This window comes from Capricornis sumatraensis, chromosome 17 (genome assembly GCF_032405125.1).
Source record: "Capricornis sumatraensis isolate serow.1 chromosome 17, serow.2, whole genome shotgun sequence".
Lineage (NCBI taxonomy): Eukaryota > Metazoa > Chordata > Mammalia > Artiodactyla > Bovidae > Capricornis > Capricornis sumatraensis.
In genome coordinates, this window is record NC_091085.1 from 50610006 (window position 1) to 50633727 (window position 23722).

The window sequence follows — 23722 nt, forward strand, 5'->3', positions numbered from 1 at the left end:
GAAATTGGTGTCTGCGTGGATGGAAGACTCCAGCATTTCTGCTGGAAATTGATGTCTGCGTGGATGGTTTTCGTGCCCTGGTTCTCAGGTTAACGCCAATCTATTCCTTTGTAAATGCAGTTCTACGGTTGCAGAGTATTTACATCTTTCCAGTAAGGTCCTGATTCTGCTTGGTTTGGTACATTTAGTTCTGTTTGGTGGGTGTGCAGGGTGTGTGTGTGTATGTATTCCAGCACAGAAAAATAAAGTCTTATATAAATATTTTTAGTCACCTTTCTGACTAAAAAAAACTCATTATGCTGTTTCATTTTGAATTCATAATTAATCATGATTATTATGCGATCTTTCTTCAAACCCAGGAACTCTGAGATAGATTGTTTATGGTTATCTCCAGTTCTTATATTAATATTTCTCCCCTAACTTACCCACCTAGTCCGTCCGTTTTAGACGCATCTCCCAACCTTGACAACTATGCTGTTCTCATGGCAAACATCAGTCAACTAAGACATTTAAATTAGAAAAAATGCATTTAACTAAAATTTGTCTTAGTATTGGGGGAAAGTCCAGACTGTAAGTTTGTGTTTTTTGGTTCTGCTGTCTCTGGAACCTTCTATTCCTCTGCTTGCAACACTTGATAATCTCTTGGGTCAAAATAGCTTTTATCCTCAGAGTACTTAGAATTTAAGACCTAGGAGGAAACATAAGAAATACCCAGTAACACATAGTTGAAAGGGGAGCTCATGCTATTTTAGGAAAGATAAAGTTAATGATTTGAAAACTCAGGAAGAAGAGAGATCTTCTGACAGGAAAAATACGTTGCAACAGAACACTATTAGAGATAGGCCCTACAGGGTAGGCCATATTTGAGAAAAGATAAACTAAAGAAAGTTTTGTCTTTTGTGTTTTTCAGGCAGAGGCAAACTTGTGAATGAAGGCCTGGAGGTGGGAAGACAGGACCCCGATGTTCAAAAAGAGAACAATGAACACACTGGCCAGAACGGCCATCATTTAAAAAGTCTATAAAAATTAAATGCTGGAGAGGGTGTAAAGAAAAGGGAATCCTCCTACACTGTTGGTGGGAATATAAATTGGTAGAGCCACTTTGAAGAACAAACTCCATATGGAGTTTCCCTAAAAAACTAAAAATAGAACTACTATATGATCCAGCTATTCCATTCCTGGGCATATATCCAAACAAAACTATAATTCAAAAAGATAACGTGCACCCCAGTGTTCATTGCAGCACTGTTTACAATAGCCAAGACAGGGAAACAACCTAGATGTTCTAGATGAGTGGATAAAGAAGATGTGGTACATATATACAATAGGATATTACTCACCATAAAAAAGAATGAAATAATGCCCTCTGCAGCAACATGGAGGCAACTAGCGATTATCATACTAGGTGAAGTAAGTCAAACAGAGAAAGATAAATACCATATGATAGTACTTATATGTGGAATCTAGAATATGACACAAATGAACTTATCTGTAAAACACAAACAGACTCAAGGACATAGAAAACAGACTTGTGATTGCCAAAGGCGGGGGAGAGGGAAAGGATGGACTAGGAGTTGGGGATTAGCAAGCATATACAAACTATTACATGTATAATGGATAAACAACAAGGTCCAACTCTTTAGCACAGGGAACTATATTCAGTATCCTGTGATAAACCATCATAGAAAATAATATGAAAAATATATAATATTATATATATATGAAAAAAGTCAAAGTGTTAGTTGCTCAGTTGTGTCCAACATTTTGTGACTCTATGGACTGTAGCTGGCCAGGCTCCTCTGTCTGAGGAATTCTCTAGGCAACACCAAAGTGGATTGCCATTCCCTTCTCCAGGGGATCTTCTCCAGGTCTCCCACATTGCAGGCAGATTCTTTACCATCTGAGCCACTATGTACATATAAAACTGAATCACTTTGCTGTATAGCAGAAATTAACACAAAATTGTAAACCAACTTCAATTAAAAAAAACTTTCAATAAGAAGGAAGTGGTGCCATTTCCAGAGTACACCAAAAAGAAAGAAAGAAAGAAAGTATAGGCAAATGAGGTGGAAGAATAAGTTGAGTCCAGATGGTGTCATTTGTCCACCTCTAGTTGTCATACATTGTAGGGTTGTATAAAACCTGGTTTTTTTGTTGTTTGTTATCTTCCACTGGCATTACTCTTCTCAACATACCTTCATCTTGGATTCAGTTCAGTTCAGTTGCTCAGTCGTGTCTGACTCTTTGCGACCCCATGGACTGCAGCATGCCAGGCTTCCCTGTCCATCACCAACTCCTGAGCTTGCTCAAACTCCATCGAGTCAGTGATGCCATCCAATGATCTCATCCTCTGTCATACCCTTCTTCTCCTACCTTCAATCTTTCCCAGCATCAGAGTCTTTTCCAATGAGTCAGTTCTTTGCATCAGGTGGCCAAAGATTGGAGTTTCAGCTTTAGCATCAGTCCTTCCAATGAATATTCAGGACTGATTTCCTTTAGGATTGCCTGGTTTAATCTCCTTGCAGTCCAAGGGACTCTCAAGAGTCTTCTCCAACACCACAGTTCAAAAGCATCAATTCTTCAGCACTCAGCTTTCTTTATAGTCCAACTCTCACATCCATACATGAATACTGGAAAAACCATAGCTTTGACTAGAAGGGCCTTTATTTGCAAAGTAATGCCTCTGTATCTTGGGTTATGACTTCCTTAACTCATTCACTCATGCCTTTACCATCTTAAGACACAAACGCTTTAGGAAGGACTACATTTACCTCAGTCCTTTCTACCAGGACCTACTCAGCTTCACCAAGGTTAGCTCTCAGCTAGACAGTGTCCTGTGCAGGCAGTACCTCAGACATTCTAGATTCAGTTCCAGGCCACCAAAATAAAGCAAATATCACTATAAAGCGAGTCACATGAATTTTTTTCCTAATGCATATAAAATATGATGCTGTTAAAGTGCTGCACTCAGTATGCTAGCAGATTTGAAAAATTCAGCAGTGGCCACAGGACTGGAAAATGTCAGTGTTCATTCCAATCCCAGAGAAAAACAATGCCAAAGAATGTTCAAATTACTGTACAGCTGCACTCATTTCACATGCTAGCAAGATTATGCTCAAAATCCCTCAAGCTAGGCTTCAGCAGTACATGAACCAAGAACTTCCAAATAAATATACAAGCTGGATTTAGAAAAGACAGAGGAACCAGAAATCAAATTACCAATATCTGTTGGATCATAGAAAGAGCAAAATAATTTTTTTTAAAAATCTACTTCTGCTTCATTGACTAAGCTAAATCCCTTGACTGTGTAGATAACAATAAACTGTGGAATATTCTTAAAGAGATGGGACTACCAGACCACCTTCCCTAATAGCTCAGTTGCTAAAGAATCTGCCTGCAATGCAGGAGACTCCAGTTCAATTCCTGGGTTGGGAAGATCAGCTGGAGAAGGGATAGGCTACCCACTCCAGTATTCTGGCTGGGAGAATTCTACGGACTGTATAGTCCATGGGGTCACAAAGAGTCAGACACGACTGAGTGACTTTCACTTTCACTTTACCTGCCTCCTGATAAAAAAAAACCTGTATACGGATTAAGAAGCAACAGTTAGAACCAGACACAGAACAACTGGCTGGTTCCAAATTGGGGAAGGAGTATGTCAAGGCTGTATATTGTCATCCTGCTTATTTAATTATATGCAAAGTACATCATGTGAAATGCTGGGTTGGATGAATCACAAGCTGGAATCAAGTTTGCCCAGAGAAATTTCAACAACCTCAGATATGCAGATGATACCATTTTAACAGCAGAAAGTGAAGAGGAACTAAAGAGCCTCTTGATGAAGGTGAAAGAGGAGAGTGAAAAAGCTGGCCTAAAACTCAGCATTCAAAAAATGAAAATCGTGACATCCAGTTCCATCACTTTATGGCAAATAGATATGGAAACAATGACAGACTTTATTTTCTTGGTCTCCAAAATCACTGCAAATGGTGACCACAGCCATGAAAATTAAAAGATGCTTGCTTCTTGGAAGAAAAGCTATGACAAATTTAGACAGTGTATTAAAAAGTAGAGACATCACTTTGTCAACAAATGTTCTTATAGTCAAAGCTATGGTTTTTCCACTAGTCATGTAGGGACGTGAGAGTTGGACCATAAAGAAGGTTGAGCACTGAAGAACTGATGCTTTCAAATTGTGGTGCTGGAGAAGACTCTTGAGAGTCCCTTGGGCTGCAAGGAGATCAAACCAGCCAATCCTAAAGGAAGTCAATCCTGAATATTTATAGGAAGCTGAAGCTGAAGCTCCAATACTTTAGCCACCTGATGGAAAGAGCCGACTTACAGGAAAAGATCCTGATGCTGGAAAAGACTGAGGGCAAAAGGAGAAGGGGGCGTCAAAGGATGAGATGGTTGGATGGTATCACTGACTCAGTGAACATGAGTTTGAGCAAACTCAGGGAGATAATGAAGAACAGGGAAGCCTGGCATGCTGCATTTCACGGGGTTACAGAGAGTTGGACACAACTGAGTGACTGAACAACAGTGCATATAAACGCTAGGTGTACACTACGCAGTAATCTACGAAGTGTGCAATAGCAATATGTCTAAACACAATGTATCTGCGTTGACTAAAAAAATGCTTTGTCGCTAAAAAATGCCAACCATCAGTCAGTCTTCTGCAAATCTTAGTAGTAAAATCAAAGATCACTAAGGGACTTCCCTGGCAGCCCAGCTGTTAAGACTTCTTCCAGTGCAGGGGGTAGGGGTTCCATCCTTAGCCAGGGAGCTTTGGGACCAAAATCCCACATGCTTTAGGGCCAAAAGACCAAAACAGAAATCAGAAGCAATATTGTAACAAATTCAATAAAGATTTTCAAAATGGTTCGCATAAAAAATATCTTTTAAAAAATCACCATAACAAATAAAATAATCAGGAAGATCTTTGAAATTACCAAAATGTGACATAGACATGAAACGAGTAAATACTGTTGGGGAAATGGCTCAGATGGACTTGCCTGATGCAGAGTTGTCACAAACCTTCAAGTTGTAGAAAAAAAGGCAGTAAAGGGAAGTGTAATAAAAGGAAGTCTGCTTGTGGTCTCTATTCTCTTTGTGGCCCTATTCTCTGCGGGTTGTGTGAAAAAGCAAAAGGTACAGGAACCACTGAAGGGTGTTGAAAGACATTCTCTAATCTGAATGACTGAGGTGCCCTGGAAACTTACCAAGAATTCCTTGATGTTAAGGAAGACATCTTTTCAGCCTAAGTGCCCAGAAACGAACATGAATTGCAGTAGGGATTCAGTAAAATGATCCTTAAGTGGATAAATGAACACCTGAATATTTCATCATCTTTGAGATCAGTTCTTTCTTATAGGTGATGTGTAGTTTAAAACCTACTTGTTTTCACTTTATTGAGCACAGGAAAGTCATCATGACAACGTCATCAAAATAGTAACAAGGACAAGTATTCGATTTAAAACAACTTCCCTGTAACTTTGTCTCTCAAGCAGAAAAGATCAAAATTTTCTTCTCAAGATGCTTTGTTTCCCCTGTTTGCACAATTGGCAACAGCACGCAAGCATTCAACTGTGTATTCTTTTCACACTCGCAAATGACAATGACAACCAGAGATGCCGTCTAACTCCTTGCTACTCAGAGTGTGGTCTGTGAATCAGCAGCCACACCATGACCTGTGATCTTGTCAGAAATACAGGCTTCAGGGGCTTCCCTGGTGATCCAGAGGCTAAGGCTCCACTCCGTCAATGAAGGGGCCTAGGTTCAATCCCTGGCCAGGGAACTAGATCCCATATGCCACAGCTAAGACTCAATGCAGCCAAATAAATAAATGAATAAATAAATACTCAAAAATAGACAAAATAAAACTTGACTAAAACAAACAAACAAACAAAAAGAAATATAGTGCCCAGGCCTCACTCCAAACCTGAATCAGAACTTTTATTGAACAAATCCTAGTTAGCTCATATGCATATTACAGTTTTGGAAGCATTGGTCTGCAGTCAGCTCATTAAGTGTGCTCGACCTGGAAATGGGTTTTATGAATCTGTTTAAACCTGGGCATTTTTATAACCAATGTCTTTCCTTTTTATCTGGGACATTTTTCAGTTCAAATTAACAGTATTGAGACTGAAGAATTCATCTCTTTGGCTTCTTGGTCTAGTTCATAAACCAGAACCACAAGTTCACAAAGCAAGGGGGATTTAGAGAAAAGCAGGTGGGGGCAGGAGGGAGAAATGTGAGGAAACTGGGTACTAGGGCACATGTACTTTTTAAAAATATTTCAGAAGCAGAACTTCTCTTTATTTTTTAGCAAGCAAAGCACTGGCTGTACTGTTTATCAAGGTAAATTGTCGAACTTCATTATATGTTTTTTCTCTCTATTATTCTTCTTTCCTCCTTAAGGTCCTTTACCTTCAATTTGTTTGAAATGCACCTGGTTAGATACCAGGTAACTTGTGATGGTTGGGACCATGTTAGCATCCATGTCACTTTTGCAATGTGAGGTTTTAATTAAGGAAAGTGGAAGAGCATGAGGTCAGAGTCCCTAAATTTCTGGCCCTGTCATAGACATTCATGAAGCAACGTGGGTTTGGAGATTCCAAAAGTTAAAAAATGAAAGTGTTGATCTCTCAGTTGCGTCCGATTCTTTATGACCCCATGGTCTGTAGAATTCTGTCTATGGAATTCTCCAGGCTAAGATACTGGAGTGGGTTGTCATTTCCTACTCCAGGGGATCTTCAAAGGTGATAGAAATATAGTTCATTCTACTTTTTCAAAACAATGGTGTTTGTAAGCATTAGAGTGATTTGGTCAGCAGAATAATACGCCCCATACCCGCCACTCTGGTCTTGGCCCCAAAACACCACCTCCTGATCCCTGAACCCTGTGAATAGATTATGGCACTTGGCAAGGGGGAGTTTTGTTGCTGTTGTTCAGTCGCTAAGTCATGTCCAACTCTTGTGAACCCATAGACTGCAGCCTGCCAGGCTCCCCTGTCCTTCACTAGCTCCCCAATTTGCTCAGATTCATGTCCATTATGTAGGAGATGCTATCTAACCATCTCATCCTCTGCCGCCTCCTTCTCCCTAAGGTTGCACATAGAATTAGGATTGTAACCAACTGACCTTGAGATGGGAAGATCACACACAAGGGTCTTTACAAATGAAAGATGGAGGCAAATGTGTCAGTGTCCTCATCAGAAAGAGTCAGAGGGAAGCAGTGTGAGAAAGTCTTGACCAGAATGACTGGCTTTGCAGGTGGAGAGGAGTGAGTAGCCAAGAGATGTGTCCAGCCTCTGGACAAGGATGAGGCTGGAAAACCCTTTCTCCCCAAGAGCCTCCAGAGAAGCAGCAGCCACATACGCACTTTGATTCTAGCCCAGTGAGACCTGTTTCAGACTTCTGACTTCCAGAAATATTAGGTAATACATGCCCATTCTTTTCGGAGAAGGCAATGGCACCCCACTCCAGTATTCTTGCCTGGAAAATCTCATGGATGGAGGAGCCTGGTAGGCTGCAGTCCATGGGGTCACTAAGAGTCGGACACGACTGAGTGACTTCACTTTCACTTTTCACTTTCATGCATTGGAGAAGGAAATGGTAACCCACTCCAGTATTCTTGCCTGGAGAATCCCAGGGACGGGGGATCCTGGTGGGCTGCCGTCTATGGGGTCGCAGAGTTGGACACGACTGAAGCAACTTAGCAGCAGCAGCCCATTCTTTTAAATAACTAGATTTGTGGCTTTTCATTATAGCAGCAATGGGAAACCAATACCGAATTGGGATCCTGCTGTAACAAATCCCCCAAATGTAAAGTAGCTTTGGAGTGGAGCAAAACTGGTAGAATTTTGTGGAGAATGATTTTTTAAAAAGCCTAGGTTGCTTGGAATGTCTTGAGAAGTGGAATATTACCTGGAATGTCAGTAAACAAAGGTTGTCACAGAACTCAGTGATTGCAGCCACCATAGCTGGTGAGCCCAGAGGAAAGCGCAGGATGCAGGCCCCAGACAGCTCACTGAATGATTTCAGTGAAGCCAGGCTCTTGCATCTTCCCGTACATAGAAAAGCACTAAATCCCTTAACTTGGGATATCTGGTTTTCTTTCATTAGCAATAATCTTTTGATGTTCAGACTACCTGCCCTTTCTTGCCAAACCTCTACATAACCTGGTTCTTCCCCTCGCCTCCTCAGAGACGTTCTCTTGGGGTTTCTTGAGATGCTGCTTCCCGGGCTCAAGTCCTAAAAATTTCTGTTGAATATAGTATAGCTCTGTCCTAGGCTGTGAATATTTTTAAGCTTACATTACTGTTAGTAAACATATGACTGTTAACTCTGCTAGTGAGGAGTCAGAAGCAGGGCAGAGAAAGCCTCCATAATCTGAGAGAATTCCTAACGCATCATGAATAGTCTGCTGGCAAAAGTACTGCCAGGGAAGGCACAGATGGAAATGAACCCGTTACCAGAAAATGGAGGAAAGGAAATCCTTATACAGTGGCAGACAGCAGCAGCATTGTCGTCTGCAGTTTATGTGGCAACGATGAATTTGGATATTCACCAAAGGCAATTTCTAAGCAATGTGTTGAAGAAACAGGCTGGTTTCTTCTTGCTGCTTATCAGAAAATGTGAAAGGAAAGAGACAACTTGAAGGAAGAAGCATTAAGCAGAAAGGAACCAGGACTTGGTGATTTGGGAAATCCTCAGCTTATCCAGATGCCACACCATTCTCTTCTAGGTAAACAGTGATGTCCTCGTGCTTTGGCAATCCTAAGAGGTTTTGTTAATTCTCATATTTGAAAAATCTGCTAAATGTATTAACACAACAGATCCCTGTATTTTAATTTTATGTCCCAGAGTATTAATTATATTGACTCTTTTAGCCCTGATATCATTATATAACACTGCTATTCATAAATTGTTTGTGCTCCAAAAGGAGGCCAAAATGTTCTTTTATGGATCTCAACATATTTAATGCTGCTTTTAAAATGCTTCCCTCACAGGAATAACTTACCACTGCTCTGGCTTCAGGAAACTGAGAGGAAAACATAAGATAGAAAGAGTAACAGAAAAAGGTCCTAAGATAAATGGGCTAATGGATACTGCAAAATAAACTTTGCAAACTAGTTCAAAAGTATTTATTGAGCGTAACTATGTTGGATCACAGAGTCAGACATGACTAAGCGACTAAGCACAGCACATGTTATGTAAAGATATTTGTAAAAAATATGTAAAAGATATTTCATATGAGCAAACTTGTTTAAAAAGAACAGTTCAGTCACACGAAGATACATTGTTTGTAAAGAAAAAAAAGAGTCCACAGCTAAGGTAAAGCTTTTATTCTAACTTAGTTAAAAAATACACTTAGGGAAATTCCAGTGGTGAAGACTCTGCCCTTTCACTGCCAAGAGACTGGGTTCGATCCCTGGTTGGAGAACTAAGGTCCCACATGCTGCATGATGTGGCCACATAAATTAAAAAAAAAAAAAAATTTAATACACTTAGTTTTCCATATTGCTCTTTCTTCCCCAGCTTAGTCCCTCACACCACACCACGCTCTTACAAGTCTTCAAGTTTTCCCAAAATTGATCATGTGAAGACGGACTATTTTCTGAGTCCTTGACTTTAGTCTTTTTTAAATAGAAAAATGAAACTAGCTGCCAACAAAAAGGTTACTTGAGTCACTTATAGTAACGCCAAATAGGAAACAACTCAAATGCCCAGTAACAAATGGGTGGATGAGCAACTTATCAGTTCAGTTCAGTTCAGTCACTCAGTCGTGTCCGACTCTTTGCGACCCCATGAATCGCAGCACACCGGGCCTCCCTGTCCATCACCAACTCCCGGAGTTCACTCAGACTCACAGCCATTGAGTCAGTGATGCCATCCAGCCATCTCATCCTCTGTCATCCCCTTCTCCTCCCGCCCCCAATCCCTCCCAGCATCAGTCTTTTCCAATCAGTCAACTCTTCACATGAGGTGTCCAAAGGACTGGAGTTTCAGCTTTAGCATCATTCCTTCCAAAGAAATCCCAGGGCTATTCTCCTTCAGAATGGATTGGTTGGATCTCCTTGCAGTCCAAGGGACTCTCAAGAGTCTTCTCCAACACCACAGTTCAAAAGCATCTTATAGTACATCCATAAATGATCAGCTCAGTAGCAGAAAAGAAACTACTAATCTAGACAGCAGCACAGATGAATCACAGAAATGATGCTGAGGAAAAAAAGAAGAAAAACAGGCAAAAAAGAGTACACATGTCATGTTTCCATTGATATGAAATTCTAGGAAAGGTAAAAGCAATCTATAGAGACAGAGAGCAGACCCTGGTTGCCTAGACCCAGGGTTTGGAATTACCAGTAAAGGGGCAGAAGGTACTTTCTGGCTGATGGAAATGTTCCATATCATGATTGTGGTGGGGATGATAAGGGTGTATGTATTTATCAAAATTCATCGAATTTTGCACTAAAAATGGGTGTTTTATTGTATGTACAGGTAGTGCTAGTAGTCAAGAAACTAGCTGCCAATGCAGGAGATGTAAGAGATGTGGGTTCAGTCTCTGAGTCTGGAAGATTTCCCCGGAGGAGGACACAGCAACCCACTCCAGCATTCTTGCCTGGAGAATCCCATGGACAGAGGAGCATGGGTGGCTACAGTCCATAGGGTCACAAAGAATTGCGCATGACTGAAGTCACTTAGCACGCACACATACTTATTTCAATAAAGCTGGCTTTAAAATGAGAGCTGAAAACGACATCAACAACTTTCAAAGTTACTTAAAGAGGGATGAATGAATTATTTTCTGAGGTTGTAAATGTTAATTGTCAGGAAAGAATCATAGTAGATTGCACTGTAGGATGTAATTATATATTAGACACTGTTCCAAGCACTCTATCTGTTAGGTCATTCCTTTCCTCCAGGAATCCTTTGAGGTGAGTACTATTATTATATCTGCTTTACATACAAGAAAATTGAAGTATAGGGAAACTAACCAATTTCCCCTAAATCCATAGGTAGCAAATGGCAAAAGCAGAGCTCAGACTCAGGTGGCCTAGTTCTAAAACCAGAGTGTGAATCCTTCTGGCCATCTTGCAAAGAGCTTGCTAATTGTGCAAAACAAAGAAGCCCAGCACAGGCTGATGAAATCTGATTCTCTGGGTACTTGCAGGTCCCAGAAACCTACACTTTAACAAGCACCTATAGATCATTCTGATGTTGAGGGTCACAATCAGAAACACTGAATATTTCATGGTAGTAAAGATGTCTTAGTGAAGAAGTCCCTTGGTGGGTACACATTCCTGACACCGTTATGCAATAGGATTTTCAACACTGGCACTGCAAACTGTTTATTATACTCCCTTAATTTCCTTGACGCTAGTTTAAGCTGCATGTGAGCAGTGGAGACATCTTTAACAAGCTTTATGTCCTAATGGAACAGTTAACTAAATTGATGTAATAATGAGTTTCCATTTATTTATGCACTTATAGAATGAAAGAGAGGAGACACTGATTCAGACACAGAGGGAAGAAAGAAAGGAAGGAAGGAAGGGAGGGAGGGAGGGAGGAGAGAAAGGAAGATTCCTGAAACAAGTAGACAAAGCATTGGAAGTATATTAATAAAGCTGCTTATAAAAGAAAATATTAAGGCAATCACACTCAGGTAATCTTATCCCAGTTATTTAAATGTTACCAAAATTTGACTTGTCCCAGCTTCCTTTCATGGCAAGGCATATTAGAAAATAAGCCTTTGACAAAAAGCTGAAAATTCCTTAGCATCTGCCATATCTGGTCAGTGGTCTTTGAAAAAAACCCCAGAACTCCTACAGGTAAAGCATCTTCCTTACCAGGCTGAGCATCTCCCGATTTCAGGGGGTCCTGCAAAGCTGAATTGAAATAGAGTTTAAAAAAATCACAGCCTTAAAAGAATAACTCTTTTAGAGGATTGCATTTAATCCAAATGAGGAGAGGTTTTTATATATAAATATGAATACAGGAGAATCTTTGAGCCCTTCAGTTTTTTTAATTTATTTATTTTAAATGGAAGGATAATTGCTTTAGGGTATTGTATTGGTTTCTGCCAAACATCAACATGAATCAGCCATAGGTATACATATGTCCCCTCCCTCTTACAACTCCCTCCCACTTCCCTCTCCATCCCACCCGTCTAGGTTGTCACAGAGCCCTGGTCTGAGTTCCCTGAGTCATACAGCAAATTCCCATTGGCTGTCCGTTTTACATATGGTAATGTATATGTTTCCATGCCACTCTCTCCATTCATCCCATCCTCTCCTCCCCACCTCACCCCACATCCATAAGTCTCTTCTCTAAGTCCGCATCTCCATTTGAGCCCTTAAGTTTTAAGAGGAACATTCCAAACCTATATGACATACTGACCTACAGGAAAGAGAGCCATCTATGTAGAAAAACATGTTTTCAACATTGTTTTTTGGTAAAAGGAACAAAAAGAATATTCTAGTCAGTAACATGCCCTGTCTCCTTTCAAATATTGTAACATAAAACTTTCTCTGCTTTCACAGTATGGAGATGCCTTTAAAAACTGGGACTACAACTATCATATGACCCAGCAATCCCACTCCTAGGCATATACCTTGAGGAACACAAAATTGAAAAAGACACATGTACTCCAACATTCATTACAGCACTATTTACAATAACTAGGACATGGAAGCAACCTAGAAGTCCATCAACAGATGAGTGGATAGAGAAGCTGGGGTACATATACACGATGGAGTATTACTCAGCCATGAAAAGGACCACATTTGAGTCAGTTCTGATGAGGTGAATGAACCTAGAGCCTGTTATACAGAGTGAAGTAAGTCAGAAAGAGAAAAATAGCCTACACTAACACATATATATGGCATCTAGAAAGATGGTACTGATGAACCTATTTGCAGAGCAGCAGTGGAGACACAGACATAGAGAACAGACTTATGGATACGGGTTAGAGGAAGAAAGGAGAGGGTGGGGCAAATGGACAGAATAACATGAAAACATACACACTACCATATGTAAAACAGATAGCCAGTGGGAATTTGCTGCATGACTCAGGGAACTCTAACCGGGACTCTGTGACAACCTAGAGGGGTGGGATGGGGAGGAAGGTGGGAGGGAGGTTAAAGAGGGAGGGGACATATATATACCTATGGCTGATTCAAGTTGATGTTTGGCAGAAACCAACACAATATTGTAAGGCAATTATCCTTCAATTAAAAATAAATTTAATTTAAAAAATTTTTAAACTTTTTTTGCTTCCTATATTTTATTTTATAATTTAGAACCACAAAATATGGCATGACAAAAATAATATGCTTCTCCCTGAACAGTCTCATGGGAGTATGCCTTGATCATTATTCCAACACAAGAGCCTCACCCTGAGGATGTATTGAACCAGTGAGCTGATGAGTTTATGCCAGAAATATCTAAGGAATGGATATCACTGTTGCTTTTGGTTTTCACTTTACTTGCAAAGACAAGATGTTTCCTTTGAGTCTCACTCATAAATGTTTGCTTCTTCTTCTGGGAAACAAGAAAGACATAGATCTCAAAGCTACAAAAGGCATCCAAGGAGACTAAGATGCTCTTAAGGGATCATCTCGCTGGATGGGGCCCAAAGGCATATCTTGAGCCCTGGTTCAAAACAAGAAAATGATCTGAGTTTCAGAGTAAAGAGAGCTCTGTTTTGACATAAAGAAAAGGCAGATTATGCAGAGGCAGACTTGTTGAAATCTCACTTTATGAAAATGACAGTTATGGCTGCTGCCCTTATATTTATAAAATACAGTGTTTAAACAGTTGACAATATTACCTATGGGAAGTAGTGTCTTACCAGATTCTTCTTCCTTTCTAGAGGATCTATTTTGGTCTGATTATAAGAATAATGCAAGCAATAAAAAGGGCCTCCCCTTTCCAACACGGGAGCAGACTTGCAGAGGAGCCCTCCCTGGTAGAGAACCGCAGATGACGCTGAGTAAAATTGAAATGGGATTTTAGGGTTTAAGCAGGCGGGATGTTTAGAAAGGGTAACAAGCTAAAGCAAGGAATAGAGAGGGGGGAAAAGGGCCTCACTGGTAGCAAGCACAGTAGCAGGAGTTCCTGGGAGCTCATCACCTGAAGCTGTGGGCAAGGGCCTGGGAGCTCGGTTGGGGGACAAGACAGAACCAGCGCAGATAGGAAGTGATGCCACAATAGAAGTCTTGTACAGTGGGGGTGCATTTTCTCCTCAGTGTTGCCTCAGAACCTAGAGAAGACAGTCTCTCCTGAGTTTTCCTGATCTGAAGCCTGCAACTCCACGGTTTCAGCTCAGAAATTCATGCATATTCAGTGGCTTGAAACTCCGCAGGTGGAACCTTGAATTTAAAAGTGATCCTGTGTTGAGAAGACTGCAGGAGCCTGGCAGAAGCAAACACAAATTCTCTCCGGAATAAAAAGTGTTCCCTCAGAATCACCCATTCATTAAAATATTTTAGTAGAAAAACAATCACACAGCAGGCACTGTTCTAGAAACTGGAGACTTAACAATGTGTAAAACAAAGACCTTTGTTGTCATGGTGCTTCCACAATGAGGGACAATTAAAATTATTAACAAAAAATGTAGGTCATCAGATGGTGGTGTGTAGTGTGAGAAAAATAAAGCAGAGAAAGATGATGGACACAGGGTGGAGAGGTGGGAGGGAAGAGAAGTCACTGTCTAACCAATGTCATCACTTTAACATCTCAGGTATAAAATATATGTTTTATTATGAACACTATGTCAGATTGCTTCGTTTCAGGAAAACAGAAATCTCCTGATGCATTTTAGACAGAGCTGTATGAAGACCTTGGTGAGGAGTGTGGGGATCAGAGGAAGGTGCTGGTGATGCCAGCTGCCTGCACGTGGGGGGACATAAGTCCCTCTGTATCTGCTGCTGCCCAGGGGATCAGAGACGCTCCTTCTCTCTGCTGGCTAAACCTCCAGTGAACTCAGAATCCAATCTCAAGCCTGTTGAGAAAGGATTCTGAGATACGTAGTTTCCAAGTTCCCTTCTTGTCATGCTAAAGAGATGGTAGCAAAGAGCAGGACTGATGACAAACCGTCTGGCGTAACAACATAGCTTGAAAACATTAATGCAAACACCACACCAGTATGTTTTGGGCCTTTTCCCACATACAATATATTTTATAGGATATTGACTTTGCTCATCTAAGTTGTAAATAAATCCACCGGTTCTGAGTTTGGCCATAGAGAGACGGTATTAGAAAAAGAGCAAGTTGCAGAAGAACACAATGGGGAGGTGAGTGAGAGGAAAGACAGCTCTGGGGGGTCCCCTTTTGGGCTGATTGGTAGACTGAGAAAGCTCAAGACATTGAGAGTGGTAGGCACATTAGTTCACCAATTACATTAGTTCAATCAATTACATCTCATATTTATTAATTAAGTTCACATATTTAAATATATAGTCTACCATTTCATGAGGCAACAAATGCCACTTAAAGGTAATGCTTCAATTAATTAGTTAATTATTTCACTTGATTCAATAATATTTTAGTCACCTAGTAACCCAACCGCTGTGAATTTTAAGAGGTATTATCTAATTATAGTCCCTCCTGGAGTTCACAGTCTATGGGCTGAAAGGACATTGAAAAATAATTGCAAAATAGATATACAGAATGTAATAGAAATACTTGGACGGTGTGTAGGAACCCACAGAGGGTCATGAGTCATTTCAGAGAGTTGATGAGCTTAATTTGGGATTTCCAGGTTGCTTAACAATTTTCTGTGGAAGTTAAATTATAAATCCAATTTTATGGACTAGGAAATTGCAGCTCAGAGAGGTTGGGTAACCTTGTAGAGTCGTGTGGCACCCAGCACAGTGCCTGACACAGAACAGGGCTCCCAGATGCTTGCTGAGCAGGTGGCTGGGTGAGAGGTGACTTGGTGTCAAGAGAAATGAAGATGAAGATATCATTGCATTCTCTGGTGTTTTCTAAGGTATATATTATCAAATTTCAGAAAATAAAGAGCTTAGTGCTTGATTCAGATTCCTTTTTTGACTCATGATGTACTTTAAAAGAAAAAGAAGTAAACTTCTTATTGTAATAACAACCAACCAAACAATACTGACAGTGAAAACACACATACACACACACACACACACACACAGAAACTGCTTAAAGGGTCACACATAATTGTTAGATAATTATAACAAAGGGAATCAGGAAGGCAAGAAAAAAGCTTATAAGAAAGTTCACAACTATATTCATACTCTTTAATAATGGTTTTATATTATCTTTACTAATTCAACAAACGCTATAAAGAATATCCAAGTACTTTGTATCTGCTCTTGTTGTGCGTTTGTAATCTAATCTAAGATCAAAAGATATAAGAATCTTCTAAGACTGATGGCTTTTGGATAACAATAATTTTAGCCTAGGCCATATCCAAGCACTTTTAATAAGTTAGTTATCAAGTCAAGTTAATTATTTTCATCATAGTGCAGCACCAGGAACCTTGTTATATTTACTTATGTGCTTTCTCTCTTTCTTTCTGCACATTATGATTGTAATCTTTGGGGAGTTAAAATGAGTAAATTAAAGTAACTAGAAATGTGATATACTAGAACATTGTTGCTAGATGGGAGAACAGAATCATAATGGTAAAGTTGCTGTGTCTCAATTTTCCTTTCTTCATGCAAGTTGAGACTGGTGCATAGATTGGGATAATTTTAAGGATGTTAGGAATTGTCAGCTAAAATATGGAAATAATTTACAATGAAAAATAATTTAACATATTTGATATAAACTTAAGTATGGGAAAGTAGTAAAATAAGGCAGACATCATTAGTAGATGAAAAATCTTGGCTGCATTAAGTTACTGACAGAATGATTTATTGTCTAAACTACATCATTTATGAGAATGGAGAGTGTGCTAATAATAATGATGTTGGGAGAGCAAGCATGGAACAAGAATTCCTCCTGGCAAATTGTCTCTGACTGTTTCGTTCTCCATCAAGACCGCTCCTCCTGCACCCTCCACCCTCCTGCACTCACACATGTGAAGTACTGAACACAGAGCCTCCGCTCACCTCACCCATAGGCTCTTCAGCACTGTCGGTTGCTGCACATCTTTTCTCAATGTGTTTTCCCTCAAGTTTTATCATGAGGGGCCTCTATTCCTCTTTACAAGGTCAGAGTCATGATGTGCAGTAGGAACAGTGGTCTCTGGAGAACAGACTTTTGTGTGTTTGGAGCCGTAATTGTGGGTCAGTGAAAGGAGAGAGAGACATTGAGAGGATACTGGACTTTTCTCTAATATTAAGGAAGGGAAGTTATCAATACCAGTCATTTCTATAGATATCAGGGAAGCAATAACAAAGAACATGAGCAACTAACACGGCCGTGTGGTTGAGTAAGTGGAACAGCAGCCACAGTCCTGGTGAATCACATGCAGCAGATTAACTGTTACCATATGATTAGTGTTTCCAGTTTACATGTTTTACTTGACTGTAATTTTTCCTTTTGTTGAGTCAGTAGTATTTGTTGTTGTTTAGTCTCTAAGTCGTGTCCAACTCTTTTGTGACCCCATGGACTGTAGCCTGACAGGCTCCTCTGTCCATAGGATTTCCCAGGCAAGAATACTGGAATACTGGAGTGGGTTACCATTTCCTCTTCCAGGGGATCTTCCTGACTCAGGGATCGAGACCATGTCTCATGTATTGGCAGGCAGATTCCTTACCGTTGAGCCACCAGGGAAGCTTCAGTAGGAAGACTACTCTAATTTGGAATGCTGCAGGCTATTACCTTTCTCAGAAGCTCATTACTTCCAATAAATAATTTGTGCTTGAAGTGAGTTTTCAGAAAACTCTTAATTTTCCTTGTGAGCCCTTATTTACACCTATTTTATGGTTATCAGCTTGACATGCAGCAGTCACACCATTTGTTGAGGAGATTCTGTTTGCAGATGATAAGCTTTCTAACATCCCTTGTCTAAGCTTCCCTTCCATATGGGGTGTGGGTGAGGCTAGCTTATCTCTTTCATTCTTGCTGTTATAACCTGAGATCATATTAATATCATAGGGAGCTCAGAGGGTGGGATAAAATTTAGAAAAGAATCTTCTCTTTCACTTCTTCCATATGTGCTAGAAATATTCTTCCATAAACTTAAGGATGGGGTCATCCATTAAGTAGAAATTAAAATTCTAAATTCAAATACTTACTTTTGTATAACTTAACCCTGATTAAAGTTAGGTTGAGAAAAGACGGTAAAACCCCAGAAACAGACACTTTCAGCACTTGTGCTAGTTCTCTGAGCACAAGTAAAGAAAGCACGGGGTAAACATCGCCTCTTGTTCAGGCTAGAAAATATTTCTATATCTGTGTGCATAAAACAAGTTTAATTTATACTTATTCCATATTTTATGTCAATAACCTATTTTATTTTAATCCTATTTCCTAAAAGAGGCCAAGAACATTCCTATTATGTGAATTTTTTTTCAGTATTTTCAAGGGCTTTGAGCTACACCACTTAAGTCCTTTACGCTATCTTCATTCTTTCACCCTTTTTTTTTTTTTCTGCCATTCTGATTGAATGAGTTCCACTGCCCTGTCTTCCAGTTCACTGGCCCTTCCTTCTGTTTTACCTGCTTTGCTGTTGAGCCCTCTACTGTGTTTTCCAGTTCAAATATTGTATTCTCCAGCTCTGTGACTTCAAGTTGGTATTTTCCTTTATTGTCTACCTCTTTGTTGAAGTTCTCACTTTGTTCACCCATTGTTCTCCTGAACTTGGTGACAATCTTTGTAACATTTATATTGTACTCTTTTATTTTTCATTTGAGACATAATTGACATGTAGCAGTGTATTAGTTTCAGGTGTACAACATAATGCTTTTGTTTTCAAACTTTAAACTTTTTATTTTGTATTGGGGTATATTCAATTAACAATGTTGTGGTAGTTTCAGATGAACGGTGAAGAAACTCAATCATACATATTCATGTATTCATTTTCCCACAAGCCCCCTTCCCATCCAAGCTGGCACATAACATTGAGTAGAGTTCCATGTGTTATACAATAGGTCCTTCTTGACTTTCCATTTTGAATATACCAGTGTGTACATGACTTCCCCAAACTCTCTAACTGTCCCTTCCCCTCAGGCAACCATAAGTTCACTTTCTAAGTCTGTGAGTCTCTTTCTGTTTTGTAAGTAAGACCATTTGTATCATTTCTTTTTAGATTCCACGTATAAGAGATGTCATACAATATGTCTCCTTCTCTAGCTGACTTATTTCACTCAGTACAACACTCTCTAGGTCCATCTATGTTGCTGCAAATTGTATTATTTTATTCTTTTTAATGAGTGAGTAATATTCTACTGTATATATGCACAACATCTTCTTTATCCAGTCCTCTGTCGATGGATATTTAGGTTACTTCCATGTCTTGGCTATTGTAAATAGTGCTGCAATGAATACTAGGATGCATGTAAGCTTTCAGATCATGTTTTTCTCTGGATATATGCCCAGGAGTGAAATTGCAGGGTTATATGGTATGCTGTGAAAGTGCTGCACTCAATATGCCAGCAGATTTGGAAAACTCAGCAGTGGCCATAGGACTGGAAAAGGTCAGTTTTCATTCCAATCCCAAAGAAAGGCAATGCCAAAGAATGCTCAAACTACTGCACAATTGCACTCATCTCACACGCTAGTAAAGTAGTGCTCAAAATTCTCCAAGCCAGGCTTCAGCAATACGTGAACCGTGAACTTCCTGATGCTCAAGCTGGTTATAGAAAAGGCAGAGGAACCAGAGATCAAATTGCCAACATCCGCTGAGTCATCGAAAAAGCAAGAGAGTTCCAGAAAAACATCTATTTCTGATTTATTGACTGTGCCAAAGCCTTTGACTGTGTGGATCACAATCAACTGTGGACAATTCTGAAAGAGATGGGAATCCCAGACCACCTAACCTGCCTCTTGAGAAATCTGTATGCAGGTCAGGAAGCAACAGTTAGAACTGGATATGGAACAACAGACTGGTTCCAAATAGGAAAAGGAGTACATCAAGGCTGTATATTGTCACCCTGCTTATTTAACTTCTATGCAGAGTACATCATGAGAAACGCTGGACTGGAAGAAACACAAGCTGGAATCGAGATTGCCAGGAGAAATATCAATAACCTCAGATATGCAGATGACACCACCTTTATGGCAGAAAGTGAAGAGGAACTGAAAAGCCTCTTGATGAAAGTGAAAGAAGAGAGTGAACAAATTGGCTTAAAGTTCAAGATTCAGAAAACGAAGATCATTGCATCTGGTCCCATCACTTCATGGGAAATAGATGGGGAAACAGTGGAAACAGTGTCAGACTTTATTTTTTGGGCTCCAAAATCACTGCAAATGGTGATTGCAGCCATGAAATTAAAAGACGCTTACTCCTTGGAAGAAAAGTTATGACCAACCTAGATAGCATATTCTAAAGCAGAGACATTACTTTGCCAACTAAGGTTCATCTCGTCAAGGCTATGGTTTTTCCAGTAGTCATGTATGGATGTGAGAGTTGGACTGTGAAGAAGGCTGAGAGCTGAAGAATTGATGCTTTTGAAGTGTGGTGTTTGAGAAGACTCTTGAGAGTCCCTTGGACTGCAAGGAGATCCAACCAGTCCATTCTGAAGGAGATCAGCCCTGGGATTTCTTTGGAAGGAATGATGCTAAAGCTGAAACTCCAGTACTCTGGCCACCTTATGTGAAGAGTTGACTGATTGGAAAGGACTCTGATGCTGAGAGGGATTGGGGGCAGGAGGATAAGGGGACAACAGAGGATGAGATGGCTGGATGGCATCACTGACTTGATGGATGTGAGTCTGAGTGAATTCCGGGAGATGGTGATGGACAGGGAGGCCTGGCATCCTGCGATTCATGGGGTCACAGAGTCGGACACTATTGAGCGACTGAACTGAACTGATGGTAGCTAGCTCTATTTTTAGTTTTTTAAGGAACCTCCATATTGTTCTTCATAGTGGCTGTATCAATTTATACAACATAATATTTTTATAATAATATTTGATATTTGTGTATATCTCGAGAGTATCACCACAAGAACTCTAGTTAACATGAATCACCTCACAGTTACACATTTTTTCTTGTGTTGAGAACTTTTAAATCTTACTCTCTTAAAAGTGAAAGTGAAGTCACTCGGTCGTGTCCGACTCTTTGAGACCCCATGGACTGTAGCCTACCAGGTTCCTCTGTCCATGGGATTTTCCAGGCAATAGTCCTGGAGTGGATTGCCATTTCCTTCTCCAGGGGATATTCCCGACCCAGGGATCGAACCCAGTTCTCTCACATTGTAGACAGACACTTAACCATCTGAGCCACCAGGGAAGTCCCACTCTCTTAGCACCTTTCAAATACAAAAGACAGAATTACTAACTACAGTAACTCTGCAATACATTGTGACATTCATTTTGTAAATACTAGACGTTTGCACCTTTTGAACAATTTATCGGGTAAATCACTTATCTCCAGTTCAGTAATGTCTTTTTCTGAGGTTTTATCTGTTCTTTCATTTGAAATATATTCCTCTGTTTCTTCATTTTCCTTCACTCTGTGTTGAATGTAATTTTTTTAAAAAAGTTTATGTGTTCACTTATAGTTATAAACCATGTTACTCTCTTAATATTCTTTTATAGAGTGAAATTTTACTTTTAAATACTTTTATTTTTAAAAACAGTTTTATATTTATAGAAAAATTCAAATTAGAACACAGAGTTTCTATATACCCCACATTCAGTTTCTCCTATGATTTTACATCTTACATTAATACCATACATTTGATATAATTAATAAGCCAATTATGGAATCAGTGACAGGCTTTATTTTCTTAGGCTCTAAAATCACTGTGGACAGTGATTGCAGCCATGAAATTAAAAAGATGCTCCTTGGAAGAAAAGCTATGACAAACCTAGACTGTGCATTGAAAAGCAGAGACATCACTTTGCCAACAAAGATTCCTCTCATCAAAGCTATGGTTTTTCCAGTAGTCATGTATGGGTGTGAGAGTTGGACCATAAAAAAGGCTGAACGCTGAAAATTTGACACTTTCAAACTGTGGTGCTGGAGAAGACTCTTGAGCGTCCCTGGGACAGCAAAGAGATCAAAGCAGTCAAAAACCCCAAAGGAAATCAAGCCTGAATATTCATTGGAAGGACTGATGCTGAAGCTCCAATACTTTGGCTACCTGATGCAAAGAGCCAATTCACTGGAAAAGACCCTGATGCTGGGAAAGATTGAAGGCAGGAGGATAAGGGGATGACAGAGGATGGGATGGTTGTATGGCATCACCAACTCAATGGATATGATTTTGAGCAATCTTTGGGAGATATTGAAGGACAGGGAAGGCTTGCATGCTATACTTCACAGGGTTGCAAAGAGTGGGACATGACTGAACAACAACAATGGTAAGTCAACATTGATAAATTATTATGTAATTCCATAGTGTATTCATATTCCCTTAGTTTTTATATCTTATTTTTTCCCCAGAATCCCATCACTCAGCCTCTTCCTTTCCATACTATACACTTTAGTCTGTAGTTTTCCTTTTTTGTAACGTCTACCTGGTTTTAATATTACGTTAATATTGGGTTCGTAGGATGAATTAGGAGATGTTCCTTCTGCTCCTATTTTCTGAAAAAGTTATATAGAATATTATCACTTATTCCTTAAATGTTTGGTACAAATCACCAGTGAAACCATCAGGGCCTGCTGATTTATTTTCTCGAAAGTTATTCATTTTTTAATTTGATTTATTTGATACCTATAAGTCTATTCAGCTCATCTATTTTTCCTTGTGTGAATTTTGGTAATTTGTCTTTCAAGGAATTTCACCTAAGTTATCAAATTTATGGGCACAGAATTGTTCATAACATTCTTTTATCACTCTTTAATGTCCATGAAAGCAATAATGATAGCCCTTCTCTCATTTCTGATGTGTGTAATATGTGTCTTCTCTATTCTTTTATTTATTAGACTGACTGAGAGATTTATCAATTTTCTTTATATTTTCAAATGACCAGCTTTTGATTTGATTTTCTCTACTTTCCCTCCTTTCAAGTTCATTGCAATATGCACTACTTTTTGGTATTCATTTTCTTATGCTTGTCAAAATCCACCCTAGATACTTGATAGTTTTCCTCATGCTGAAGTCGGCTTGCTCTTAGATTAATTCAGCTGCTACAGTTTTCTGTTGATTGGTGTTACCATGGTATTTCTTTCCTCATTACTTTGTTTTTAGCATAAATTTTTTATATTTAAAGTGGGTTTCTCATAGATAATGTGTAATTGAGTCTTTTTTAATCCACTATACAATCTGTGTGTTATATCTATACAATTTATACTTAAGGTATTTATTGATATAGTTGGATTAATATCCACCAAATTTGTAACTGTTTTCTATTCATTGCATGCATTCATTGTTTCTTTCCTTCTCCTGTTTTCTGTCTTCTCTGGCTTAATGAACATTTTTACATGACTTCATTTAATCTCTTATCTTAGTGTATCAGTTATACTTGCCTTTATAAAAATGAGTGCTGTCCTAAAGGTTTTGTTTGTTTGTTTTACTACTTTTAAAGTAATCTATTATCCTTCAAATAATACTACACTGATTCATATGTGGTGTAGGTAACTTATAACAAAATATTTCCAATTCTCCTTCCCATCTCTATGACATT